This window comes from Ambystoma mexicanum, chromosome 9, assembly GCF_040938575.1.
Source record: "Ambystoma mexicanum isolate Mex_15411 chromosome 9, UKY_AmexF1_1, whole genome shotgun sequence".
NCBI classification, from domain to species: Eukaryota; Metazoa; Chordata; class Amphibia; order Caudata; family Ambystomatidae; genus Ambystoma; species Ambystoma mexicanum.
The window spans coordinates 1,263,055,424-1,263,082,240 of NC_090931.1; the positions used below are offsets into that span (position 1 = coordinate 1,263,055,424).

The following is a 26,817-nucleotide window of genomic DNA, read 5'->3' on the forward strand; positions in this document are numbered from 1 at the left end:
GAAGAAGAGGGAGCCCCTGCGCCTTTTCCAAGCAGAATGCACAGCACCCTTGCGCCTATGCCCGAATTTGACACCACTGGCCCACCATCCAAGCTGGGGCCGAAGTGGCTCCTTTGGGTTAAGAAGTTGAAAATGTTTTTCAGGGCATCAGGGGTGACGAATGATGATGCAAAAGTTGCCACCATGGTGTACTCAGCGGGCACAGAAGTCCACAGGATCTATGTATCTCTAAATCTCCAGGTGGTTACGTATGATGCAGTAAAACAGGCTCTCCAAGACCATTTTCTCCCCATGACGAATGTTGATTTCGACAGATTTGTTATGTGTGTGGAAAAACAGCAAGGAGAGGAGTCACTGGACCAGTTCTGTGCGTGGTGAGGCACCTCGCAAGTACCTGCAGGTGGGTGAATGAGGAGGAGATGGTGAGGAACCAGCTTCTTCAAGGGTGCAGCTCGGGGAAGCTGAGAAGGCAGGTGTTAAGGGAGCCAGGCCTGGCGCTGCAACAGATCCTCGACACAGGAAGAGCATATGAACTGGCAGATTCCAGAGGGGCGAAAATGGACGCTGCTATGCACCCTGGGAAGGGAGAAGACGCTTTTGCCATTAGACGTTCTGCCCAGGGAGGGCGCGATGGACACCTAGGAGGGTGGACAGTCCCTCTGCGGCTGGTACTCCGCAGTCAAGTCCGTATTGTGGGTATGACCTGCCGCATGTCGGGGAATGCCCGGCGAAGATGAGGGTCTGTGGCCGGTGTGGCACGCCAGGACACTATGCAAGGGTGTGCAGGGCCTCCACCCCAGTGACAGCGTTGAGGGGGCCAGAGAGAGTAGGCAGGAGTAATGCCCGGAGAGTGAGGGGCGTGTCGTCGGTTGAGCAAGGCATGCAGGATCTGGACATAGCTGAGGAGGAAGAAGAGGAGGAGGAAATCTTCTTCATTTCTAGCATTGCCACCGGATCCAGAGGAAAACAGGCAGCTGACGTGCACAGTGAACATTGGTGAGGTGCCCACTCCCGTTCTGATAGACACTGGCGCGTCAGTCTGCGTGTTAGAGGCAGAACACTATGAGGCTCTCCCAGGCCCTCCCAAGCTGACAGAGTCAAAGGCCCAGATATATTCTTTCGGTGGCGACACGCCGCTACCGATTCAAGGAGTGTTTGTGGCGCCGGTGTTACATGGGCCGAACAAGATCAAGGCGAGGTTCTTTGTGACGAGTGTGAGCCCGCACTCCCTCCTGAGCTGTGCTGCATCCGAAGCCCTTGACATTGTACATTTTACGCTGGCTGTATACCATACGGATATTGATCGCCTCCTGCAGCGTTTTGACAGCATTTTTCAGGGGGTTGGAAAACTGAAGGGTGACCCCATCAGGCTTCACTTTGATGTGTGAGGCCAACAGCCTGCAAACACTGTAGAACACCCTTCCACCTGAGGGCACAAGTGGAGAAGGAACTTCAGTCACTCGTTGATTTGGACATTATTGAGAGGGTTGAGGGCCCAACCCCGTGGGTCTCCCCAATTGTCATTGCTCCCAAACCCAAACAGCCAGGAGCCGTCCGCATCTGCGTGGACATGAGATTGCCTAACATTTCCATCAAAAGGGAGCTGCACCTCATGCCCACGCTGGATGACATCATCGGCGAGCTGCAGGGAGCGAAAGTCTTCTCCAAGCTGGACCAGAGGTCTGGCTACCATCAACTGGAACTTCACCCGGAGTCGAGATATATCACCACCTTCACGACTCACGAGGGGCTGTACCAGTTTAAAAGGCTCAGCTTTGGTGTCTCGTCGGCGGTGGAAGTTTTCCAGAACGCCATCCTGGGGGCCCTGGCAGGACTGAAAGGGGTGATCAACATGTCAGATGACATTCTGGTGTTCGCACAGTCGGAGGCGGAACACCTGAAGCGTCTGGAGCGGGCACTGGAGAGACTCAAAAGTCTAGGGCTAACCCTGCACCGGATGAAATGTGAGTTTCTGAAGGATCGCATAGAATTTTTCGGATTTATGTTCCATGCGGGAGGCATCTCGCCGGATCTGGAGAAAGTGAGGGACATTCGTGAAACGGCCCCTCCAGAGTCACCAGCCGAGATAAGGAGCTTCCTCGGCATGGTCAACTATTGTGGACGATTCATTCGCGATCTGGCCGATCTGGCGTCTCTGTCGGAGCCATTGCGGGCCCTGACAAGGAATGAGGCGGCGTGGGCCTGGACGGCGAAAGAACAGAGGGCGTTCGCTGAGATCAAAAATGCCTTCACGGGTCATGAGACCATGGCATACTTTAATCCGGACAGGGAGTCGGAAATAGTGGTGGATGCCAGCCCGGTGGGGTTGGGAGCGGTGCTCATGCAGGCGGATCCGCAAGGGACCATGCGTCCCATCGCTTATGCCAGTAAGGCCCTGACGGAGACGGAGAAGCAGTATTCGCAAATTGAGCGCGAGGCCCTGGCCATCCTATGGGGCTGCAAGCACTTCCGCATATACATCCTGGGGAAGCCCGTGGTGGTAATAACTGACCACAAGCCACTGATTCCGATCATGGCCGATGCCTCGTCCAAGCCCCCACCATGCATCGAGAGATGGATGCTGTCACTCATGGAATATGGGGTCAAGCTACAGTATCGCCTGGGCACTCACAACCCAGTGGACTATCTGTCCCGTCACCCAGGGACAGGGCGCCCTCGAGATTCTGCCGAGGTGGTGGACTGCGTTGAAATGGTGCAGCACGTGTTGGAGGCAGCCTTGCCGGTGGCCCTGGCACGCCAAGAGATTAAGGAGGCGTCAAATGTGGATGAGGTGTTCCTGGTCATCAAGGAAGCCATGAGCAGTGGGGAGTGGCGCAAAGTGCTCACGAACAATGCCAGAAGGGAGAGTGGGGCACAAAAAGATCTCCAAGCGCTATGGAAGGTACGCAACAAGCTGTCAGTCGCAGATGATGGCCTTCTGCTGAGGGGGTGCCAAATCATCATCCCGCGAGCATTGGTGGGGAAAGTGTTGCAACTCGCCCATAAAGGCCACCAGGGGATGGCAAAAACGAAGGCACGTCTAAGGTTGAAGGTGTGGTTCACGGACCTGGAGAGCAGGGTGGACAAATTTGTGCGTGCATGCATACTGTGCCAGGTGGCTAGTCCAGTGGAAAGAGGGCCGCTCATCCAGGCAATGGAAAGAAGTGAGCAACCTTGGGGGACGGTGCATGCCGACTTCGGGTCCACGGGCAGACAAATGTACTTTCTTGCAGTTGTTGACCAGTGGTCGCGTTATCCTGAGGTGGAGCTGGTGGAGTCCACGGCCAGTGATCACACCATTCTGGCCCTGGAGAAGATGTTCACCACCCACGGGTTCCCCACCGAGATTTGTTCTGACAACGGCTCGCCATTCCAGGGGCAGCAATTCACCCAGTACTGTGAGGAAAGGGGGATCAAGCATCGGAAGGTCACCCCACTCTGGCCTAGGGCAAATGGCGAGGTGGAGCATTTTATGAGGACACTCAATAAGGTCTTCAGAATCTCGTTGAATGGAGGTGAGGAGCTCTTCCGAAACCTCTTCCAATTTCTGTGTGAGTACCGCACGACCCCGCATCAGTCCACAGGGGTGGCACCAGTTATTAGGAAAGATTTCTTAATTGTGGGTAATTTTCCTTCCATGTGGCAACCCCTAAACATTTTGCTGTTGTTTTCACCATGATCTAGACTTTGCGAGAGAAGAGCAGCCTTCTGCCGCACTCCTCTGGGCTTTCGCTCCATTCTTACGGGGAAACTGACATGCCCTTAAGACAGTCAGTACCGGGAAACGTTGTTTTCCGTAGTTCTTTTATCATGTTGCAGCTTTCGCGCAACATGACACAAGAGGGCACTGTAAGCTAAGTTACTGCTCTCTTGGGTCTCTAGTCTTCTACGGGCCCTAGACACTCTGTTTGGATTGTTAACGAACGGTGCAAGTGAATCACGGATGGGACAGGTGGCAGTGATCGTTTCTTTGTGTTTTGAGCTCCTTTTGGCTGTTTAAGCGCGTTTCTCGCGCTTAACCCAAAATGGTGGCCTGGCTTCCAAAATGGCCAGACCACGAGGCTCTTTGTCCTGCCCGCTGACCGTCTTGCCCCCGTCACCTTCCCCAGGTCGAGCCGACCCGGGGCCTTCCTTATTTGGGCATGTACTTTCCCACGAAACACAGATGCTTTCGCAGGCTTCTACAGGCCTTGTGTGTGCCTCCAGGATGTGGGCTGGGATGTCTGGTCCCAATACACATCCTGGGTGCCAGAGAGTCTAGTGTGTCGTGAATGCCTAGGACCACCATGGTCCGTGATAGATCCACATATGGTGTGAGTGTTTTGTGAACAGATCTCCCATTGGGTCCTCTCCGTTTTGGCGCGAAGGGAACCGCGGATAAGAGGAGGCTGGAAACACCACTACCATGTCGATCTCCTGAGTTCTCACGAACGAAGGAATACAGGAGCTAAGTATCCTGCAACTACGAGGCTGAACCGAGGAATCGCTGGTGACCCACTGAAGGACTGCTCCTCTGCACTGCTGTCGCTTTGTGAAACCCTTTCTACCGCTGATCGAACAAGAAGACCTGTACTGGTACTTCGACCCTTTGGAATAGTGGGAACAACTATTCTCGGCATCTTCACCATCTCCTGCACGTCAGCCTTCGGAAGTGTCTCTGGGCAATCCAGTGGACTGACCAGCCTACCCAGGAGTCTTGCTCTGTAACCGCCATCAGGTTGTGTTGTATTCCGAGTCCTTGACACTCTCATACGATTTGTACACTTGGCATTCCCAGGTTTGAAGTGAGAAGTGTACATTGGGCTGAAATACACATGGCCGCTCCGTTGCCCTGCTGTGGTAACAAACTGTGCGGGTTCACTGCGTTTGGGACATCCTCAACTCTAACTTCTGCTGCCACGGAATCTACATGACGCCGAGACGTCCCCTTCTCGTATCTGAACCTGCCAGCACTGAAACTGTCGCAGGGAAGCCTGGGTCTGCCTGCATCGGGGACCGGTGAGTAGCAACGCTAGGAACTGGTCGCCCTCCTGCAGTAGCCCATAGCTTTTCCTCGCTGTGTTAAACAGCACACCTTTTTTGCACTCGCGCTCTGCTTCTGCCTGCAAGTGGAGGCCGCGCTTGAGTAGCGGAGATCTGTTCGCCCTCCTTTGTTCACCACTCTGAACTGCCTGACGTCCATGAAGAGACTCCCCTTGGCCCATCGGCACCAGCGTGTACAGGTACTTTTGAGCACAAGGCTCCACTCTTCGTAGGGCTCGGCCTTCCTTTTAGTTAGGTGGCCTCTGAAGGCGAACTGGGTCTAAACGATTACTTGCACTGCCTGTTTTCTTCCCCATCTAGGTGGTCTGCATATTTTGTGCATCTAACTCGTTAGACCTTTCGGTAATTGTATATATATTGTATTTGATTGTGATGTGTTGGTTTACTTGAGTTTTATTGTGATTTCTTGCTACGGTCAATGTTACAAAGGCCTTGTAATAAATGTGTCTATATTTTTAATATAACACCTGCTTGGAGTAATTTGTAAGTGTCCTTGCTTTGTGTGCTCATTGCGGGCTTTCAGTCACCCTCACCCCTCTTGAGACCTAGTCTTGACCGCCGTGATTGCTACCTTGATTGGTCTGTCTTGTCCAGAGATTACCCTGTTCCAAGAAACTAGGCTGGCCTTCTGAAGCTCTGCCCCTCCAGGACAGAGTTCAGAAATCCATCTTAACAAATTGGTGGCAGCAGCGGGATACGACTGAAGGTATCCTGTGGTGCGCACGAGCGAAGGCATTTCAAGTTATTCCTACCAGGACACATAGTGAATTGTCGTAGTATAACTTTTAAAAGGCCATAGTCCTATCTAACAGTATGGAAACAAATACCTTGTTAACTTTAAATGCTTCTAAATCCGAAACATTGAAAAAGATGTGTGCGGAGAGAGGTGCCTCCTCTCAAGGCACCAAATTGGATATGATCCAAAGAATCGTGGCGTGGCAAGAAGCGCAGCTTGACGCTATAACTTCTGAGGACAGTGCGGAAGGAGGTGGGGCTGCTCTCACTGGTAGAACTGACGGTTCTGCCACTGCACTGGTCCACCGCGACCACGAGGACAGGGAGGATGTGATGTCTAATGTTTCCTCTGGGTGTTGATGGGGAGGCCATGCTTGAATTCAAGAAGCAAGAGCTGCTGTTTAGGCAGAAGGAGCTTGAGTTCAATATGGCCAAACTACAGGAAGAGCTTGAATTCAATAGGGTCAAGCTAAAAATCGAACAGGCAGAAAAACAGAAAGACAGGGATCACCAGTTGGAACTGGCCAAGCTTCAGGTTGCAAATGGATCCAAGGGTCCTGGACATGGGTCTGGGGCCTCCTCTCATCCACGGTTTCCGAAAAACCTGCTCAGTGTGTATGAGGAAAAGAATGTCATTATGGACTGGCTGAATACGTTTGAGTATGCATGTGAAGTTCAACAAGTTGACAATGCTGATAAGATTGCCTGGTTACTCAGCAGACTGCCCCATTCTGGCTGCAGTGCCATTATGGAAATGTCGAAGGCTGAGTGAGCGGATTTTGGAATGTTAAAGCAAACTCTCATTTTAAAGTTGGGAAAGACTCCTGCCCAATAGTTAAAACGATTCCGAGAGTATAAGAGAAAAGAAGGTGGTACTTGGGTATCTTAATTAACCGAATCCTTAAAAAACTTGACTGGCTGGGTCGAAGGTTATAAGGTTTCTACCTTTGAAGGCATGATAAGTCTTGTCATGCTGGAACATATTTTTGCATCTTCTTCCCCAGAGCTTAAGCAGCATTTGGCAGATTGGAAGGAGATAGATCCTAAGAAGCTTGCCATTGCAGCAGATTTATGGGTGTCACATCGAGTGTCCCATAAGGACAAAACTCATCCTGGTAAGCAGGATGAAGGGAAAAGGCCCAAAGATAAGGAGGATGGAGAATCTGATGAATCTTCTTCTCAAAAGGGCCACAAAAAGAAAAATAAGGGTAAGACACAAGAGAACTCACAGGGTAGTGGAGGTCAGCCTCCGAAACAGAACTCTGGTTACAATAAGCCTCCCTATCTAAACAGACCCAATGGATCTTGTTTTGCTTGTGGAGCAACTGACCACGTGAAGGGGGATCCCCGGTGTAAGGTTAAACCTTTGGGGGTCCACTCCGCTAATCTGGCCTTCTCCTCCTACGAGGAAGAAGAGATTACAGGAGCATCCTTCTCCTCAGACTCCTTCCCCAGTGGGATAGAAGCTGAGGTAGTTTTAGTTTCCCTGGGTTCCTGGGAGCCTAAAGTCGCAGAGGCTTATGCTAGGATTCCAGATAATACCAAGCACTACTTTAAAGACAGTGTGCTGATCAATGGAGTAGATACTCCAGCTCTTAGGGATAGTGGGTGCAGTCAAACTGTAGTGGATTCTACCTTGGTAGACTCAGAGGAAGTTGCCAGAGCTTCTCTGATGCCCACTAAGTTGGCTGACGGCCCACCTCGCATGTTTCCAGTAATACCTGTAAATCTTACTTTAAATGGTACAGCAGTCAGGATTCCAGTGAGCATTCAGAGAAACGTCCCAGGAAAGGTCTTGTTAGGCAACGATCTCAGAGCTTTAGGGCTCGTAAGAGACACTGCCGACAGACCCTGCACATGGTCTCAAACACGGGCAGCATTGGCCAAGACCAATACGCCGCCCCAGCCAAACGGGAAACCCAAGGCGAAAGGAGTAAGAAAGTCAAGACGAGGGAAAGAGAATATTCCCCCGAACTCGCCTACCACTGCAGTGAAGGAAGTTGGTCAATCGCCCGGGCCTGATGAGGAGGTGGCGATGCCTGAAGTATTTGACCCCAACGGCCATCCTGAACTAAAAGACTTGTTAGTAGAAGGTGGTCCTGACAGGGAAGAATTCAGTAAAGGCCAACCTGGGTGCCCATCTCTGGAAGGCCTAAGGAGACAGGCCTGCTCCCAGCTTGAAGGTGAACCTCCTGGGACGCATCGGATTTATTGGGAAGGTGGACTCCTGTATAGTGAGCCCACAGAGTCTACAGAAGGAGACCATAGGAGGTTGGTGGTTCCCCTTGCTGTAAGACGCTTCCTCCTGCAGCTGGCGCATGAAGTGCCCCTTGCTGGTCACCTTGGTATTAAGAGGACCAAGCAAAGGTTATCCATGCACTTCTACTGGCTCAAGATGGCGGTGCAAGTAGAAAGTCACTGCAGGAGTTGTGCCTCCTGCCAGTTATCTGGTAAGAGTGGCTCAACAATCCAAGATCCATTGGTACCACTCCCAGTTGTGGGAATACCATTCAAAAGGGTAGGGATCGACATCATTGGTCCCCTTGACCCGCAGACATCCTCAGGCAATAGGTTTATCTTGGTGCTAGTGGACTATGCTACCAGATATCCTGCGGCCATCCCATTGAAAACTGTAACTGCCAAGTCAGTTGCAAAAGCGTTACTTGGCATCTTTACTAGGGTTGGCTTCCCTAAAGAAGGTGTGTCTGACAGAGGCAGCAACTTTATGTCAAAGTATATGCAGGCTATGTGGAAAGAATGTGGGGTCACCTACAAGTTCTCTTCTGCATATCACCCCCAGACCAATGGTCTGGTGGAACGTTTCAACAGAACGTTAAAGAGCATGATTGGGGCTCTGGAAGAACCTCAGAGAAGAAAATGGGATCTTCTTTTACCATGCTTACTGTTTGCCTACCGAGAGGTACCACAGGAGGGTGTTGGCTTCAGCCCCTTCGAACTTCTGTTTGGTCATCCTGTACGGGGACCCTTAGCCATAGTCAAAGAGGGATGGGAGATGCCCACTCCCCCGGTTACTACCAACGTAGTAGATTATGTGCTGGGGCTCAGAAAACGGATGGTACTTCTGATGGGTCTGGCTAATGAAAAATTGAAGGCAGGACAAGCGCTGGTGAAACATTGGTACGACCAGAAAGCTTCCCTCATCAACTTTACACCTGGTCAGCAAGTCCTGATCATGAATCCCATAAGGCCTCGAGCTTTACAGGACAAATGGTCAGGCCCTTACACAGTGGTGGAGCCCCTGGGTGAGGTTAACTATTTAGTGGACCTTGGAAGGCCTGGACAGGCTCCAAAAGTGTTCCACGTGAATAGGCTGAAGGCTTTCGTCCCAAGAGTTGAAATCGCAGCACTGCTACTGGCTTCAGATGTTGAGGAAGAGGAGTCTGAATCTCTCCCCGACCTGTTCCAAAGCGGTCCTTCAGATAGCTCCTTTGAGGGTGTCCGAGTGGCCCCTCACCTGACTTCTGATCAGCAGGCTGAGGTGAAAAGTTTGCTTAGGCAGTTTTCCCCCCTGTTTTCACAGTCGCCTGGTTTGACACCTTGGTGCAAACATAACATAGACACAAGAGACAGTGTACCTACCAAAAGTAGGGGATACAGGATGTCAGACAAAGTACGGTCTTACATTAAGACCGAGGTCAACAAGATGTTAGATCATGGGGTGATTGAACCCTCTAGTAGTCCTTGGTCCAGCCCTGTGGTTTTGGTTCCAAAGGCAGGCACTTCTGAACTGAGGTTCTGCGTGGATTACAGGGCTCTGAATGCTGTCACCAAGACAGATGCACACCCCTTGCCTCGAACAGATGAGCTGGTGGATACCTTGGGTGCCTCCAAGTACCTCAGCACGTTTGACCTCACTGCTGGCTATTGGCAAATAGCTTTAGCAGAACATGCCAAGGAGAAGACAGCATTTTCTACTCCAGACGGTCTTTACCAATTCAGGGTAATGCCGTTCGGGTTGAAGAATGCACCTGCCACTTTCCAGAGGCTTGTGAATCATGTGTTGAATGGGTTGGACGAATTCTGTCTTGCATATCTGGATGATATAGCAGTTTTCAGTGCCACCTGGGAAGACCAAGTGAAACCCCTCGGGATTGTGCTCCAGGCTCTTCAGAAAGCACACTTGATCATAAAGGCTAGTAAATGCCAGATTGGACAAGGCTCAGTGGTTTACCTTGGACATGAAGTAGGTGGAGGGAGGATACAGCCTCTTCCCAGTAAAGTACAAGCAGTACAAGACTGGCCTACCCCCACTACACAGACCCAAGTGAGAGCCTTCTTAGGACTCACAGGGTATTACTGCAACTTCATGGCAGACTATGGCAGCATAGCTGCCCCTCTGTCTGCCCTCACCACTCCGAAGAAACCCAAGAAGGTAACTTGAACCGACGAGTGTGAGAAGGCCTTCAACGGTTTAAAAGAATCCTTGTGCCAGGCCCCTGTCCTCAGGGCCCCTGATTATCAAAGACCTTTTATTGTGCAGACTGACACCTCTGACACTGGGATAGGAGCTGTACTATTGCAAGTAGATGAGAAGGGTAAGGAACACCCTATTGGTTTTATTAGTCGCCAGCTTAAGGACAGAGAGCTCAGATGGTCCACAGTGGAGAAAGAATGTTTCTCTGTTGTGTGGGCCCTACGGAAGCTGAGGCCCTACCTCTATGGGACCCACTTCACTGTGCAAACTGACCATAAGCCCTTAAAGTGGCTGATGAACATGAAGGGAGAGAATCCAAAGTTGCTTAGGTGGTCCATAAGTCTACAAGGCTTTGACTTCACCATTGAGCATAGGCCGGGTGTCCAACATAGCAATGCTGATGGGTTGTCCAGAATGTTTAACCAACCTGAACAAGAGACTCATCCAGGGGTGGATTAGTTCCCCCTGTCCATAGTCTGGGAGGGGCGAGTGTTAGGAAAGATTTCTTAATTGTGGGTAATTTTCCTTCCATGTGGCAACCCCCAAACTTTTTGCTGTTGTTTTCACCATGATCTAGACTTTGCCAGAGAAGAGCAGCCTTCTGCCGCACTCCTCTGGGCTTTCGCTCCATTCTTACGGGTTAACTGACATGCCCTTAAGACAGTCAGTACCGGGAAACGTTGTTTTCCATAGTTCTTTTATCATGTTGCAGCTTTCGCGCAACATGACACAAGAGGGCACTGTAAGCTAAGTTACTGCTCTCTTGGGTCTCTAGTCTTCTATAGGCCCTAGACACTCTCTTTGGATTGTTAACGAACGGTGCAAGTGAATCACGGACGGGACTGCTGGCAGCGATCGTTTCTTTGTGTTTTGAGCTCCTTTTGGCTGTTTAAGCACATTTCTCGCGCTTAACCCAAAATGGTGGCCCGGCTTCCAAAATGGCCAGACCACGAGGCACTTTGTCCTGCCCGCTGACCGTCTTGCCCTCTTCACCTTACCCAGATCGAGCCGACCCGGGGCCTTCCTTATTTGGGCATGTACTTTCCCGCGAAACACAGATGCTTTCGCAGGCTTCTACAGGCCTTGTGTGTGCCTCCAGGATGTGGGCTGGGATGTCTGGTCCCAATACACATCCTGGGTGCCAGAGAGTCTAGTGTGTCGTGAATGCCTGGGACCACCGTGGTCCGTGATAGGTCCACGTAAGGTGTGAGTGTTTTGTGAGCAGATCTCCCATTGGATCCTCTCCGTTTTGGCGCGAAGGGAACTGTGGATAAGAGGAGGCTGGAAACACCACTACCATGTCGATCTCCTGAGTTCTCACGAACGAAGGAATAAACGAGCCAAGTATCCTGCAACTAAGAGGCTGAACCGAGGAATCGCTGGTGACCCGCTGAAGGACTGCTCCTCTGCACTGCTGTCGCTTTGTGAAACCCCTTCTACCTCTGATCGAACGGTACTGGTGTCTCTGGGCCATCCCGTGGACTGACCAGCCTACCCAGGAGTCTTGCTCTGTAACCGCCGTCAGGTTGTGTTGTATTCCGAGTCCTTGACACTCTCATACGATTCGTACACTTGGCATTCCCAGGTCTGAAGTGAGAAGTGTACATTGGGCTGAAATACACACAGCCGCTCCGTTGCCATGCTGTGGTAACAAACTGTGCGGGTTCACTGCGTTTGGGACATCCTCAACTCTAACTTCTGCTGCCGCGGAATCTACACGACGCCGAGACGTCCCCTGCTCGTATCTGAACCTGCCAGCACTGAAACTGACACAGAGAAGTCTGGGTCTGCCTGCATCGGGGACCGGTGAGTAGCAACGCTAGGAACTGGTCGCCCTCCTGCAGTAACCCGTAGCTTTTCCTCGCCGTGTTAAACAGCACACCTTTTTCACACTCGCTTCTGCCTGCAAGTGGAGGCAGCGCTTGAGTAGCAGAAATCTGTTCGCCCTCCTTTGTTCACCACTCTGAACTGCCTGACGTCCATGAAGAGACTCCCCTTAGCCCATCGGCACCAGTGTGTGCAGGTACTTTTGAGCACAAAGCTCCACTCTTCGTAGGGCTCGGACTTCCTTTTAGTTAGGTGGCCTCTGAAGGCGAACTGGGTCTAAACGATTACTTGCACTGCCTGTTTTCTTCCCCATCTAGGTGGTCTGCATATTTATATAACTCGTTAGACCCTTCGGTAATTGTATATATATTGTATTTGATTGTGATGTGTTGGTTTACTTGAGTTTTATTGTGATTTCTTGCTACGGTCAATGTTACAAAGGCCTTGTAATAAATGTGTCTATATTTTTAATATAACACCTGCTTGGGGTAATTTGTAAGTGTCCTTGCTTTGTGTGCTCATTGCGGGCTTTCAGTCACCCTCACCCCTCTTGAGACCTAGGGCCTCATTACAACCCAGGCGTTACGGGGTTAACAGCGCCGTAAAAGGTGTCAGCGCCGTTAAACCCTTAACGCCTGATTACGAGGTCCCTTTGCGGGTTGCACTTTAACGCCTGCTTTTAGCAGGCGTTAAAAAACCAACCCGCAAAGGGACCTAGGAGCTAATTACGGCACCGTAATTTACAGTGCCGTAATTAGCGCCTTCCCCATTCCCATTGAGCCATATGGGCCAAAAATGGGAATGGGGAAGGGGCCATGGTGAATGAGGAATTACCGCCCCGCCAACCTTGGAATGGGGCGGTAATTCCGCCATTCACCATGGCGGACCCCGGCATGGACCATGGTGCTAATAGCACCATGGTTTAGCGCCGGGGTCGTAATGAGGCCCCTAGTCTTGACCTAGTCTTGACCGCCGCGATCGCTACCTTGATTGGTCTGGCTTGTCCAGAGTTTTCCCTGTTCCAAGAAACTAGGCTGGCCTTCTGAACCTCTGCCCCTCCAGGACAGAGTTCAGAAATCCATCTTAACAGCAGTTAAGGCCCTATTCAAGCAGTCACCCAGAGGACTGATACCCTAAGTGGAAGGACGCAGTCCGGGAGTGATTGACAATAATGGATTGCGCGTGGAGAGGGCTATCCAAAACGAGAGGGAGAGCGCCCACCGGAACTTGCCGGAGAAGTGGATTACAGTCAGGGACACTGTGTTGGTCTAGAATCGGAGGCTGGAGGGGAAACTATCTCTCCCGTATGAAGCCCAGCCCCTCGGAGTGACCCATGTCAAGGGGTCCATGATCACCGCGGCCAATGCCAGGGGCACTATCACGCGGAATGTGTCATACTTCAAGAGAATTGAGGCGGCGCCTCCTCCAGGGATGCCCGAGGTACCCGGACCCGGGGCAGCATCACCACCAAGGGACGAGGGACCGCCAGAAGCTCCAGGGACACCAGAGACACCTCGAGAGGAGTCCAGAAGGTACCCAAGCCGGGCGGGGCAGAAGCCGCCGCAGAGGTTCCAGGACTTTATCATGGACCCTGCCTCGTAACAGGTTGAGAAATGTTAGTGAAGTCCTAAGTTGTTATTGTTGTGTGCAAATGTTGTAGTTGTTTCTTATTCGGGGAAAAAGGAGGGATGTTGCGTAGTGTATACGCCATTTGTGCATGCGTGGCCCATAATGAGGCTCGCGCATGCGCGCGTTGAATAAAGACGGTCCCGGCCAGCAGTTGCAGCCGGGACCTGAGCAAGCAACATGCGTCCTGTGTGTGTCCTTGATCCTCGCATGCCTGCGCACGTGTGAATGCCGGCGGGGGCCTAGGAGGTCCCGCGCCCACACAACAGGAGAGCAGTAGGTGCTCGGTAGGAGTACTGAAGGGCTAACAAGTTGTCCGCTCAATAGCCGAGGTTCGTGCGGGTCGCTGAGCCTCTTACTGAGCTGCTTGCCACCCTGAAGTGGATCGGCTGGAGAAGGTAAACTCTCACAGAATCGGTAAGCACAGAGAGTAAGCGAGGGGTAAATGCTGCGCCAGTTGGACAGCAGGCACAATGATCCCTGCAGTGGGGAGAAGGGACGGACACCTCCGGCGACTCTGCTCCCCTCAGACTCACTAGACCCAGTGCGGTGAGTGCAAATGGCACCCCGCGTAGTGGCACGTTGGGAGCAGGCATTTAGAGAAAAGAGTCTTACTTTTCTTTTTTCCCATTAGTGGGCACCTGGAAATATTAGGTTCACTATATTACCATCAATTGGGAGCGCAGTCACATTTTGGGCAATTAGATGGAGAGGTGGTAATACCCCTTTCCACAGTGAGTGAACTGTGATTGCCCATATAAACTGACTGTGCGGTGCCTTTACTCTGATTATTGTCCTGCTAAAAACAAGTTCTGAATATACGCCTTGCGTAGTTTGTCAAGACCCTGGGAAAATCCTTGAACGGACAGATGCTAGAAATGGCAAGTGAGCTTGCTCTTCCCGTTAGTCCTGTTGAAGAGGGAGGGGAACTGGGTTGGGTACCGTTGAGTGATGCCAAGGATCTTACTGTCCGAGCCGAACTTTGTGAATTCCCTGGTAAGAGTGGCAATGGAAATGCTATGGATGAGACAGACATTCCTGTTATAGTTACATTGACAGAAGTGATGGATAGGCATGGTGATACGACCATTCAGTGTCGTCTGGTGTCTACCACATGTTATTCTGAAAATGAAGGATCTGGCAACGAGGCCTCAAATACATCATACCCATCTACCCCACATCCTGCACAGAGGCCAGCTCTGGCTCTCCTTTGCATCCTTAGGAGGCAAACAAGGGAATGGGGAGGAAGCATAGCTCTGGGGCAACGCATTCACAACACAGGGTCGAGTCCCGATCCTGCGATCCTGCGTTTAGAAACCACTCGTTGGTATTGAGCGTGTTATAAAAGAACAATTATAATTATATAAATAATTATAATGCTGAGACATATTTGAATCAAGTGATTTCTACATTTGCCAGGCTGTATGAAGATATTCAATCTGAAATAAGTATGCATACAATCATTTTGGGAATCTATTCAGAATAGACTGCACTTGATTGCAAAAGACACTGAAGTTAACGTAGCTCTGAAGTGCCAAGCACGAGGTGGGAAGTCCAACCTATCTCAAGCAATCCAAATGCTTCAAAGAACCACAGGACTTACTCAGGACTTGGATGTTCTTGAGAATGAAAAAAGGGAGGAAAATAACTCTCCTGAAGTGCTACCTAAAGAACCTCCAATGAGACCAATAACGATTCAGTGCACTCCTGAGAAGCAGCAAAAAGATATTATTAACAGCAAGGAGTCAGCACTTAAGAAAGGTACACAAAAAAACTGAAAGAATCTTGAGATAAATCTAGAAGAAAAAGATCAAAAACATCAAGACGAAGGGTAAGCATAGACAATCATCATGAAAATACCTTAGAAGTCTTACCATCCCTGCAATGATAAACTCTTGTAATAATAATTATGGAGCAGTAAAATAAATGGTACCTGTTTTGAAGAAAGTTATTTATGATCATTTTTCTGAGAGTGATTTTGAAGGAGATGTGTTGGTGGAAAACTAACTTCTGATGGTGGGTTGTTACCATTCCTGCTTATATGGCACACAAATCGGTTGCTACAGTTTTCTTTTTTTTATTCAGTCTGAAGGTAAATCTGTTCCCACAGGGAAGAATTGTGTGCATGCAGATACATGTAACTGGAACAGTGGAAACTTAGAAAAATGCAAAATACTGTCTGTAAAAAAGGGTTTTTATGACATTGACTAAAGCTCAAATTTCACTCAATATGAATTACACATCTCAGGAATCGGGCATTCTGAGAATATTGAAATAGCTTGTGGAAGTGGTATTTTGCCTGGTTTTGGTGTATCCTGTCATGATAAGGTACTAGAGGTTCCCACTGTAAAATGTTCTAAACCTATACTTAGAAAATTCCATGTCCACACAATATGAAAGGATTATGGGGGATGAGTATATGAATAAGTTTGAATGTGGTGAATGTTTGGAACATAGAGCTAGAACTGCTCCAAACAAAGTAATGGAAGTGGGTGGCCAGTGCCAGGCCTTTAAGGCTCTGGAGGTTCTTAATGGACCCTGAGTCCTCTTTTCAGGGGACAGAATTTACGGCACTGTCACGAGATCAGAGGCAGTGACCAAAAATAAAGCTTTGGACATGCTTAAAAATAGTGTGCAAGAGAGTCTGGTAGGGGGGAAGGGAACACAAACAATGAGGATTCATTTAGACGTACCACTTTTAATATTTTGAGAGGAGCAAAAGGAGCAGTGAAGTGTGAAGAAATAAGGTCAAAAATTCATTTGCAAGGGACAAGTTGCAAGGAGAAGTGATGATCGAGCTAGTAGAATTGAGTTGAGTAAGAGACCATTTAAATTGTCAGTGGAAAGTGTATTTGAGGACCCAATCGTCTAATTTTAAATAGATTGTGCATTCTTTAAATATTTGCTGAGATCCCTAACCTGAATATCCTGTCGACCAAAGATATTGAGAAAGTGGAATTCCCTTACCATTCTGGAACAAATTTTGCAATTCTGAGTGTAAAGTCGAGATTGGTGTATGAGCTGATATTGAGGGAAGTGCAATCGTTGAGAGAGTTAGGATTCTTGATGGATGAGGTGACTGGAATCAGGGACGGTTCTGCAAAAAGACCTGGAGAAAGTAGAAATGAAGTAGTAATCAAGAGGGATAAGGGCAGCAAATCATGGAGAGAAGTACAATTTGTGGAAAGTGATTGTAGGGTGGGAAAAATGGATGTGAATTGTACATGGGTGGCAGGCTCATTAGTTAGACAAAAACAGAACCTACAGGCCATAAGGGGACTTTGATAGAAGGAGTTGTATGGGTGTTTTTTCATGGAGCACCAGGGGTCATGCCTCGCTGGTAAATAATCAAAAAATACGAACAGTTATGGCAAAGTTTGATATAATCTGCTTGCAGGAGGTGTGGCTCGTGAAGTGTCTTGGAGTTAATGGTTATACCATTTGTTTCCAAGGCTCAAAAAAAGGAAAGATGGGTCGTCCCACAGGTGGTCTGGTTGTTTTATTAAAGACAAATGTAGGTTTCACTTATATTATGGAGAAAGACTTGTACCAAGGTGTTTTAGTGATGAAATTTGAATGTGTACTGGAGGGGTAAATGCAACAGAATGTAGTATTACATATATATATATATATATATATATATATATATATATATATATATATATATATATATAGATCTATCTATCTATATATATATATAAAAAAATAGATATGATCGAAAAACGGACCTTGCACTAAATCCATATTGAATTGCACTTTCTATAGAACTTCATCAATACAAACATAAAACGAGATTTTGATATAAAAACATTACATCCAATGCAGATTTAAAAAAGAATGTGATAAAACACCATCATTATAAATCCTAACATAAGCATTCAGATTAAAATGTCCTAATTGAGTTGCCCATTCATTTTACCCGATAGTGTCAAGTTGGGAAGCACGAGAGGGCTGCGTACCTGGTTTCTTGGTCTTTGATCTTGCCGAGGTCGCCAGTCTGTATCCAGTCGAAAGATGAGCTTGTGGCACGAGAGACCAGCCTCTCCGCCACCCAAAAACTGATACTGGGTGGAGGATGGGCCGATTCCCAATGTCACGGAAAGCACTCTCCTGATTAACGTGACGAAGGGACTGTGGAAGCACAGGCAGGAGAGGCTACGGTCTTGTTGCAGATCACGGGCTGGGATGGAGTCCGTTGGAATAAAGTCCAAAGTACGTGAACTGAAGCGGAGGTCTAAGATTCCGGCGTGGCAGGTATATTCTTGGTCCACAGGAACGGATGAAGAGGGTAAGGCCGGACAGGAAAGGAAGGAACCAAGGCTGAGCAGGAGATCTAACTGGACGAGCCCGAAAGGTTACTCTAGGGCAGCAATTGCTGGGGACCTTGGTCAGCGTATGCTGGCAGACCTAGGGAGGTCCAGGTAAAAGTATGCCGGCAAATCCTGAGTTTATTCTGGTAAGTTGCTGGCAGAGCCAGGGGAACCCAAGTATGGTAAGCTGGCAGCCCCAGGGAGAACCCAGGTAAGGTAAGCTGGTTGGCCCAGGGAGAACCCAGGTAAGGTAAGCTGGCAGGTTCAGGAGATCCCAGGTAAGATAAGCTGGCAGCCCAGGGAGAACCCAGGTAAGGTAAGCTGGCAGGCCCAGGGAGAACCCATGTAAGGTAAGCTGGCAGGCCCAGGGAGAAATTCTGGTAAGATATGCTGCAGGCCCAGGGAGGAACTCAGGTAAGGTAGCAGGCAGCCCCAGGGAGGAACTCAGGTAAGGTAGACTGCAGGCCCAGGGAGGAATTCAGGTAAGGTAGCAGGCAGCCCCAGGGAGGAACTCAGGTAAGGCAGACTGCAGGCCCAGGGAGGAATTCAGGTAAGGTAGCAGGCAGCCCAGAGCGGGCTCAGGTGAGTGGCAGGCAGCCCAGGTAGGAAGCTCGCAGAACGAAGCAAACCGCGTTGAGACGCGGCTTGCCTCGAACTGCGGCTCCTTTTATGGGTCGCCGGCGCCCGTGAGGCTTGGAACGCAAGCCGCTTCACCTCCGGGCGCCGGCGTATCCAAAGCGAGTCCTGGAAGGCAAGCTCTTCCTAGGGCTCGAGCCCAGTCCACGGCGCATGCGCCGAACAGAGACAGAGGTCATCCGCGCATGCGCCGTAGCCCTCCGGCCCCGACACCCAACGCTCTCCCTCTGGCGAGCCCCCAAGCGCGGAAGCGCGGGTAGACTCGCCAGGAGGTGAAGAGACGAGCGGGCGCGGCGGACCCCGGTCTCCAATGTGGCGTGACAGATAGGCCATTTTCTGACCACCTCTGTAGTTAGTGTAAGGAAGGCATGGTATCAACAGTAAGACAGACACAAGTGACCACAGTTCAAGGGTGTTTATTGTACTCCAGAAAGGGTTTGAAAAAACGAATGTCTAATCCTAAATCTACAGATGGGAGCAAGCTACGATCATTAAATAATAATAACGCAGTCCTAGTGGTGTCTTGTCAAAATAAAATGGCCTATACAAATAAACCCATTGCCAATCCTTTCCTCTAAATACAAATAGTGTGGGAAACAGTGTTACGAAAAAGAAAGAAGTGTTCACAAAATGATATGTCAGGATGTTCAGGCCGTTGGCCTCCCTTCCCCACGTTTTTAGCATGGAGCAAGGCGACACAATCGAGCTTAGCACACACTTTGGTTTCTCTAGCACGAGGATGAGGTTCAGAACAAACACCAGGGCCTTCTGCCCCCTTGAAAGTCCCTTATTCATAGACTACCATGGAGTGCAAAATAATATTTAAAGTTTGCTTCTCGTTCAGGCTTACACAATTGAAACAGGATATCCTTCCCCAAACTTATTACTCCCAGATTCACTTTACTTTTTGTCAGAGACTTTCGAAACTATATGGCTTTGCTTTATTCCTATACATGACCACTCTGACACTGCTGCATTCTGGTACTTGTATTTCTTACCATGAATTCCTTTTACTTTACATTCAGTTCTGTTACAAACAAGCCTTTTTGGGGTTTCTATTAATTTTCCTCTTCTTAGTGATTTCCCTGTTTTAGCTTTTAGTTTAAGTTGCTTTTCAGTGTTCACATCACTTCCCTTCACTTCAGGGAATTCACTTTCATTTTACAGAGACTTCCGATATCGTGTTCACTCACACACGGTCACTCTGTTACTTTGGCTCTTATTATCTTTCAGGTATCAGTTTCTCAGGTGATTCATGGTTCACCCTGGATCCTCCTAAGTCGGGCTCAGATCTCGGATCCCTCTCAGTCGGGCTCAGATCTCGGATCCCCCACAGTCGGGCTCAGATCTTGGATCCCCCTCAGTCGGGCTTGGATCCCTTTAACGCAATGTTCCATTAGTCTCCCTCCGCCGGGCTCGGACCAATTTCAATTAAACTCAAACTTGCTTTAACAAAAAGCTCTCAGCTGATCTCCCTCTAACGGGCTCGAACCAACTTCATTTACAAGGTTTAAAAGTCTTCGGACTTCATTTCCTAGAATGCACTTTTTATCAACTTTCACCTTCTTTTTTGGGTTCGGACCACTTGCCTACTTTACTTGGTGCCTTCCCTCATGCGCTCCTCTTCCCACCTGCTTGCCCGAGTCTCTCTCACTCTCCCCTTTGATCAGACTAACCACGCAGCGTTGCAAGGTCATCGGCTCCATCCTTTGGCGTGGGGATGAGGTCAGTGTCTCACCACCTGCCCCTCTACATCTTCGGGGTCGGCACTAGCCCCAAGGGAACAAGCAGTTGTCCGGACCTCAACAGCAAGGTCCTGGGTGCCTGACTCCAACACATAGGAGGCATGGCTCCTGTGACACACTGCAGCCTTTCCTTCGCACTGGGCCAGCGTTGCTGCACGCTGTCCTCCTCTGAATTCACCTGACAGGTCCCAGCCTCTTGGTTTCTCAGCTCCAGACAATCTTCCCAGCTTGCTTTTGGTGTTTGGGATTTGAAGAATGATCATCTGCCCATCTCAGCCTTGCAGCCTCCCTCTTGCTCTCCAAACTGCATTTGACCTTTCTCTTTCAGCAGCCTCCCTGTATATATCTGTGTGAGGTTAATGGAGAGCAGGTGTGTAATTAGTGTTGGGTCTGCCTGAACTTGCCTGACTTCATTAACGTGACAGCCTGCTGTTAGAGTGTTGTAGTCTGGCTTCTATGTCTTCGTGGGTTTTCCACTGGAAATCCTCACCCCCCCCAGGTTGCATCTTCTTCTTCTCAGTATTATGCAAAAATGAGGGGGGAGATGTTGTGTGTTGGAAAATACCCCAAAAAGAGAGAGCGGTTGTATGGTTGTGGATAACGGGTAAGAGGGGGATGCCGTGTCTCATCTAGGGTATTCCCATGAGAATGACCCTGAACTCCCCTACCTGGGTGATCCTCCCACACTGGTCTACCCCCAGGTCTGGATCCAATGGTGATGGTTGTTCTCTGGCCACCGAATAGAGGATTATTGGGGTCCAAATTGGAGAATACCCTTAGGTTTCTCACATAAGGAAGATCTCATTACCTGCGTTCAGTCTTTCCCACATACTGTCTGTGTCCGTGCCAACTCTCTTCATTAAGAAACAGCCCAGAAACATAGTCCTGACTTTTACAAAGGCCGAGCATTCTACCATCATGTGCTTTAATGTCTGTAAAACATCTAATTTGCCATGATCATATTTGATCGAGCTGATAAAACTTCCCCAGTTGTTAGAAGGTTTAATCAGAACTGTAAAATGTGTTCACGATGACAAAAAGACGGGTACTGTTGAAAATATTTGGCTAGCGTTCCCAATGCTTTATCAGATCTTGAGACTGTGGAATGTAAACAATAGTTCCTTGTTCTATTAATCATTTTCATCCAATCTTTTTCACTTAATGAACCCTTTACCCATAATGCATTCAAGATCAGATCCATTTTGGATCTTCCACATTCCAATAGGGTGGCTTCTGCATATTATTCCATGTTAAGCAGAAATGTGGATGTTTTATTATGCAAAGCGAACTGCAAGTCTTCATAGAGAGAGACACATGTAGGGGAGTGTAATGTTTCCGACTAAATCATGGCGTCTGTACGCAGTGCATGTTGGATGCTCCCAGAGCCACAATGGATATTTTCTTCAGTCCTTAGTGAAATCTGCCCATTTTCTTAAGGCCTCAGTGAAAGCTGCATTTGATGTGAACTTGTAACGTGGTTCGTGTTATTCCACTGGCAAACATGCTTTCTTGCTTCTGCATTGCTTCAAGGACTGTTTTGAAGAAGGGGCCAGCTGGTATTTGATAACCTTGTGAGGGAATTTTAAAAAGCTGAAGAAAAGTTATGTAGCTGTTTTCGCGCTTTCATGAGAAAGGGAAGTGTTTTTCCTTTTGGGGTTTCCATGGGTCACTCCGGCACATGAGAACTGTCACAGGTAGAGACTTTGAAAGCCAGAAAGTTCTTGAAAATGCCATCACGCATGTGTGGGAGGCTCTGGTACAGTCAGGCAGAAAGCTTCTATGTAAGAGTGGACACACTGCTTCCATGCCCGTTGACGAAAGGATCTCTTTCCTGGGCTTTTTCGTGCATTCTGGGCGAGATGATTTATTTTGCGGTTGCTTCAACGGTGAAGTATTTTTAAACATTTTACATTCCTTTTTTGTGTAGTAGTTAAACATTCATTAATTATTTTTACTGTATTTATTCATTCATGTTGGGGTTAGATTTTTCATTTTGTCTCGAAGCACAACAGCGCCGCCGGGACTGCAATATCAGACCTAGGTTAATTCCAAGACCCAAAATTGGGAGACAATACGAAAACTCCAGCCCCAAGGGGCTCGACCAGGAGCAATAACCCCTGTCCTAAAACTTATATCTTGCCTTGATAAAGACCCCTCGAGGCAAAACACGTGTCGGCTGACCAACACAAGACTACATTACAATAATAATGTCACTGTAAAACAACACAATTAGCATGGGAACTAATTTATACAAAGGTTTCTCAAAACAAGGAACTGCGAGGTAACCAGGACTGTTTCTCTATACCTTCCCAGTGGTGTGGGTTCACCCCTACCAACCTGTGACCTTGTACATGCAAATCAGGACTATAAAACTGATAAATAGAGCTTAGCACAGGAGCGTTCAAAACTAGAACCCGTCTTCTCTCTAACCTGTGTACATAATTACCTTTCAGTGCTTCAGTTTTCTTCTTTTTGTGTGCTGGGGCTGTGCAATATTTTCTGTGCAACATTGAAGCAAAACAGGGAGGCAATTTTTCTGTATTCAGAAATTACATGCCATTAGAACCAAGCATGCACAGACTGAAGACCAAGTTCAAAACGTAGTGATGCAATTGGGATGGATAATGGAAGATTTCATGTTTTTAGCAACAGTGCTTCCATCTCCCCACTCCCATAGAGTCCTTATTGGACTCTATGGGAAGGGGGAGTTACAAAATCCGGCGCCTGACTTCCCGCACCACCAGGACTTGTAATGTCCCGGTGGCACCGGGAAGTCAGGCACCGGATTTGGTGTTACGGGTTACCGCCAACCTTGTAATGAGGCCCAATGTGTATTAATATCACCCGCCAGAATTATATTAGCTTCATTAATGGACAACCATTCTCCCAAGATTTCCGATATTTTCTTAAGATGCATATCAATGGCACTAACGGCTGTATTCCAGTACAGATTTATAATAAGCACTCCGGTCCGGACCTCCTTTAGATTTATGTCTATTCCTACTGCCAATATGCCAGGTACATTTCCACATATAATCGTTGCATTTATGATTTTTGAATTCCTTGTCACTATAAATAGCCCATCTGATAGCCTTCCTAACTTCGATGTATTTGCTTCCTGAGGTATAACCTGAAATAAGATCATATCATACGTACTAAAAATGTGGTTTTGTTGTTCATGGTGCATAAACTATTAATTCCTCTAGTGTTCCAGTTTACATTCTGAAATGTATTAGTTGTTAGAGGCTTTTTGCTTGTTCACATTTCTTCACTGCTTCCCATTGCAGAATACCGAGCAGCCAAGCCCACCCCGCTTGATCCTCATAATTACTTACATGGCTTATCACATCCCAGAGTTTGCCCACAATGTTTGGGTCTTGAACTGGAATTCCGACTTCCGGTAGGGCAGTGATAGCTGATTTTAAACCAGCATGTGTTTCCTTGTTTGTTACACTAGCACCCTTTTTCTCTATATATATCCTACAGACCAATTTCAGGAACTCCTCTTCAGTGGACAAAATATACCTGGGGACCAATAAGGAATTCAAAATGATCTCTACTAAATCTGTATGTGCGTCTTCAGTAAAACTAAACTATATCAGAAATAGAAATTCCACCAAAGGCAGGAATCTCACCCAGCAACTTCAAAAGGTTAGAACGGTTCAGAACAATTTGTAATCTTGACTGTGGCTCCAAATAAAAATATAATCTTCTACTTAACCTTTATCCACTCTTAAACTGTCCTTCAACCAGACAGTCGTCTGCGATAGATCTATAGATTTTAAAGGAACAGAAACTGATTCACCTGAGCAAGTTCTAATGGTGTTTTTCCCACTGACTGTAAAGATACTTGGGAGCTGCTCATGATCTTTCACTACCTGTACATGTTCTCATAGAGGTTTTACCACTACCTGTGACATGTTTGACAAACATTCATTATTCTACTCGTTCCGAATGAACCACTTCATTTAACTGAGCATCTGCAGTTTTAAAGAGAATGGTTTGTGTTTGGGCCTCTAGCACATTCGTTTTAGGTTTGATGCTTTTCCCCTGCGACAATGAGCCTCCTGCATCATCCACTTTTTTAAGATGTATAATAAGCTTTTTAGATTGCGATGTAGTCCCTATTTTATTCCTTGTTCCTAATAGAATTACATTTACCCCAGCGGTAATTTGATGGTTTACTAAGTCTTGTGCCACTAATGATCACAATGTAGGGACCTCATGTGGACCTCCACAACAATGTAGCATTTGGCAAGCTTTGATTCGTTTTGCTATCGCTGAGGGCACCCCACATTTCCTACCTTCGGATGCAAACAAGCTGGATTTGGGCTGAATATTAGAGCCCGCTTGCACATTCACATTAGCAGCAGTTAGATCAATGTGTGGGGTACATTTACTAGCTCAACAGGAATCCTTGCATCACAAAACTGCATTTTAGCAGTTACAGAAATAATGGCTGTGATGTGGCTGCTGATCACATATTCCCTTGCATCAAAACTGCATTTTAGCAGTTACAGAAATCATGGCTGCACTGTGTCTGCTGAGCACATATGGGGCGGGCTGGAGCACAGACACCCTGAGAATGGCTGCATTTATTTTCTTCATGTGCACCCAAAAAGAGGAATTTAAATGCAGAATGGCTCTGCGCTGCTGTGCTGCCACCTCAAAAATGTAAAACTGCAAAAGAAAATGTTCTGTGTTTAAAACAACCTTGCACTGATGCTATTTTCATCTTCAAACAACACACAGTTTGGTTCCAGTAAAGCTGAGCCATGTCCATCTATATTCAGGCTGAACACCAACAAATGAGGGCCATTCCTCCCTGAATGGCATTGGTGTGCCAAATAAAGTCTATGAAAAGCAGGAATTATATTTCAGGCTCCATTCAACATTTACTTTGGAAACAAATGAAACACATGCAGAGCACTTCAAAAAAAGCTCTTTCTCCCTGGCTATGCGTCAATTACATAGACAAATATTTGCAGCATCTTTCTGTGCTCTGAGAAGCACATGTTATAAATCCACTTTTGCAAAAGCTGTGAAAGGATAATCTGAAAGATAAAATGTGACATCATCCCAAATACTTGCACTGAAACATAATTTTATGTGTGGGGATGGGGTTTGGTTTATATGTATAATATATTTATTTACAAAAAGACTGGCTTTTGTGAAATAAAGAAAAAAAAGAAAAATGTTTGAAAGCTGTTTGAAAGTAGCACAACCAGTTTTTCCTGTGCAGGCACTTCAAAGATATCCAGCCCCTCTGGAAAGGAAGCCCCTTTACAAATGTGAAAGGACCACGGTGTGGGAATTTGCGACCTCGTCAGACCGACCAGCATTTTTGCTGCAAGGGACAATGGATCAAGGGGAACTGGCCTTGTCACAAGGAAGTGTGAATTCCTTTGACACCTCTCCTCAGCTTCCACTGCCTGGGATGAAAGAGCGTCATGGTAACCCTGTTGTTCAGCTGACCAAAGAAAGACATTTTGCTGGGGCGTTGGATAGACTGCCCACTTTTGGGAACAAAGCCAGCCCACTTGATTTAAAAGACTTTTTATATTAAGACATTTATTTCAGTAATCTGAATAAGCAGTAATGTGAAATTATGATGGGTTTTAATGTAATTTTTGAGCCATTAAAATAAGACCATGTGGGTTTTTTTGACAAGTGGTGGGCGCGAACGACGGTAAAAAGGAATTTCTGGGTAAAGCGTACATGTACAGTTATGAAACTTGATGGGAATATGCCCGAAATTGATAGGCTTAGGTATCCATTAGTAGAATTTTAGGTGAAATGTTTTCCACAGAAATGGCGAAAGATTGCCAGAAGGACTAAACAGCATTCCACAGACTTGGGATTTGGAACAGCATATTCCTTGTAAAATATGGGGTCTGTGTGATAATTCTAATGGTTAGACTGTATGAATTAATAAGAATCAAGAGACTTCAGTCAGTAAGTAGTTTTCTTTGGACTGAAAGAGAGCCCAATTCTTTATTAACAGAATTCTTTCTTTTCAGAAAAACCATAAAAAGGATACTTCTGCATCCGTGTTCAACAATTCTTCATGGGAAGGATCGTCTCGTCTGATACATCAGGTTTGTAAGGGTAAGTTCTACTCGAAAGTCTCCTTAATGTCCTTTCTTTAGTTATCTTGGTCTTACTTCTGTCTTGGCCTCTTTTCTTTATTCTTTACTTGTATTTCTGTTTATCTTCTATTTACTCTATTTGATCTTCTTAGACTGTCTTTTCTTTGTCTTTTCTGTTTAGCTCGTAACTAGGCTGATAAAGTTTATTTGTCCTCGTTTTCCCCTCAGGCTTCAAGCGTTTTACCCTTTGTCTCTCATTAAACTTGCAGAGCTTTAGTTGGCTTGAATATTTCTCAATCACACTGCTGGCGTCTGTTTCCCTTCAAAAGTTTTTTTTTCAAAATGACTACTTTCTAGTAAAGTTCCCTTTT

General features: G+C 47.5%; 1 long non-coding RNA gene across 1 annotated transcript in view; it reads left to right on the forward strand.

The window, feature by feature from the left end:
- The window catches only part of LOC138489799 (uncharacterized), a 75,277-nt gene that overhangs the window by 24,889 nt on the left and 23,571 nt on the right, over positions 1 to 26,817 (forward strand). The window contains exon 2 of the long non-coding RNA XR_011274910.1: positions 26,378 to 26,465. This is a non-coding gene — a long non-coding RNA (uncharacterized lncRNA). The remainder of the gene's footprint in view (positions 1 to 26,377; positions 26,466 to 26,817) is intronic.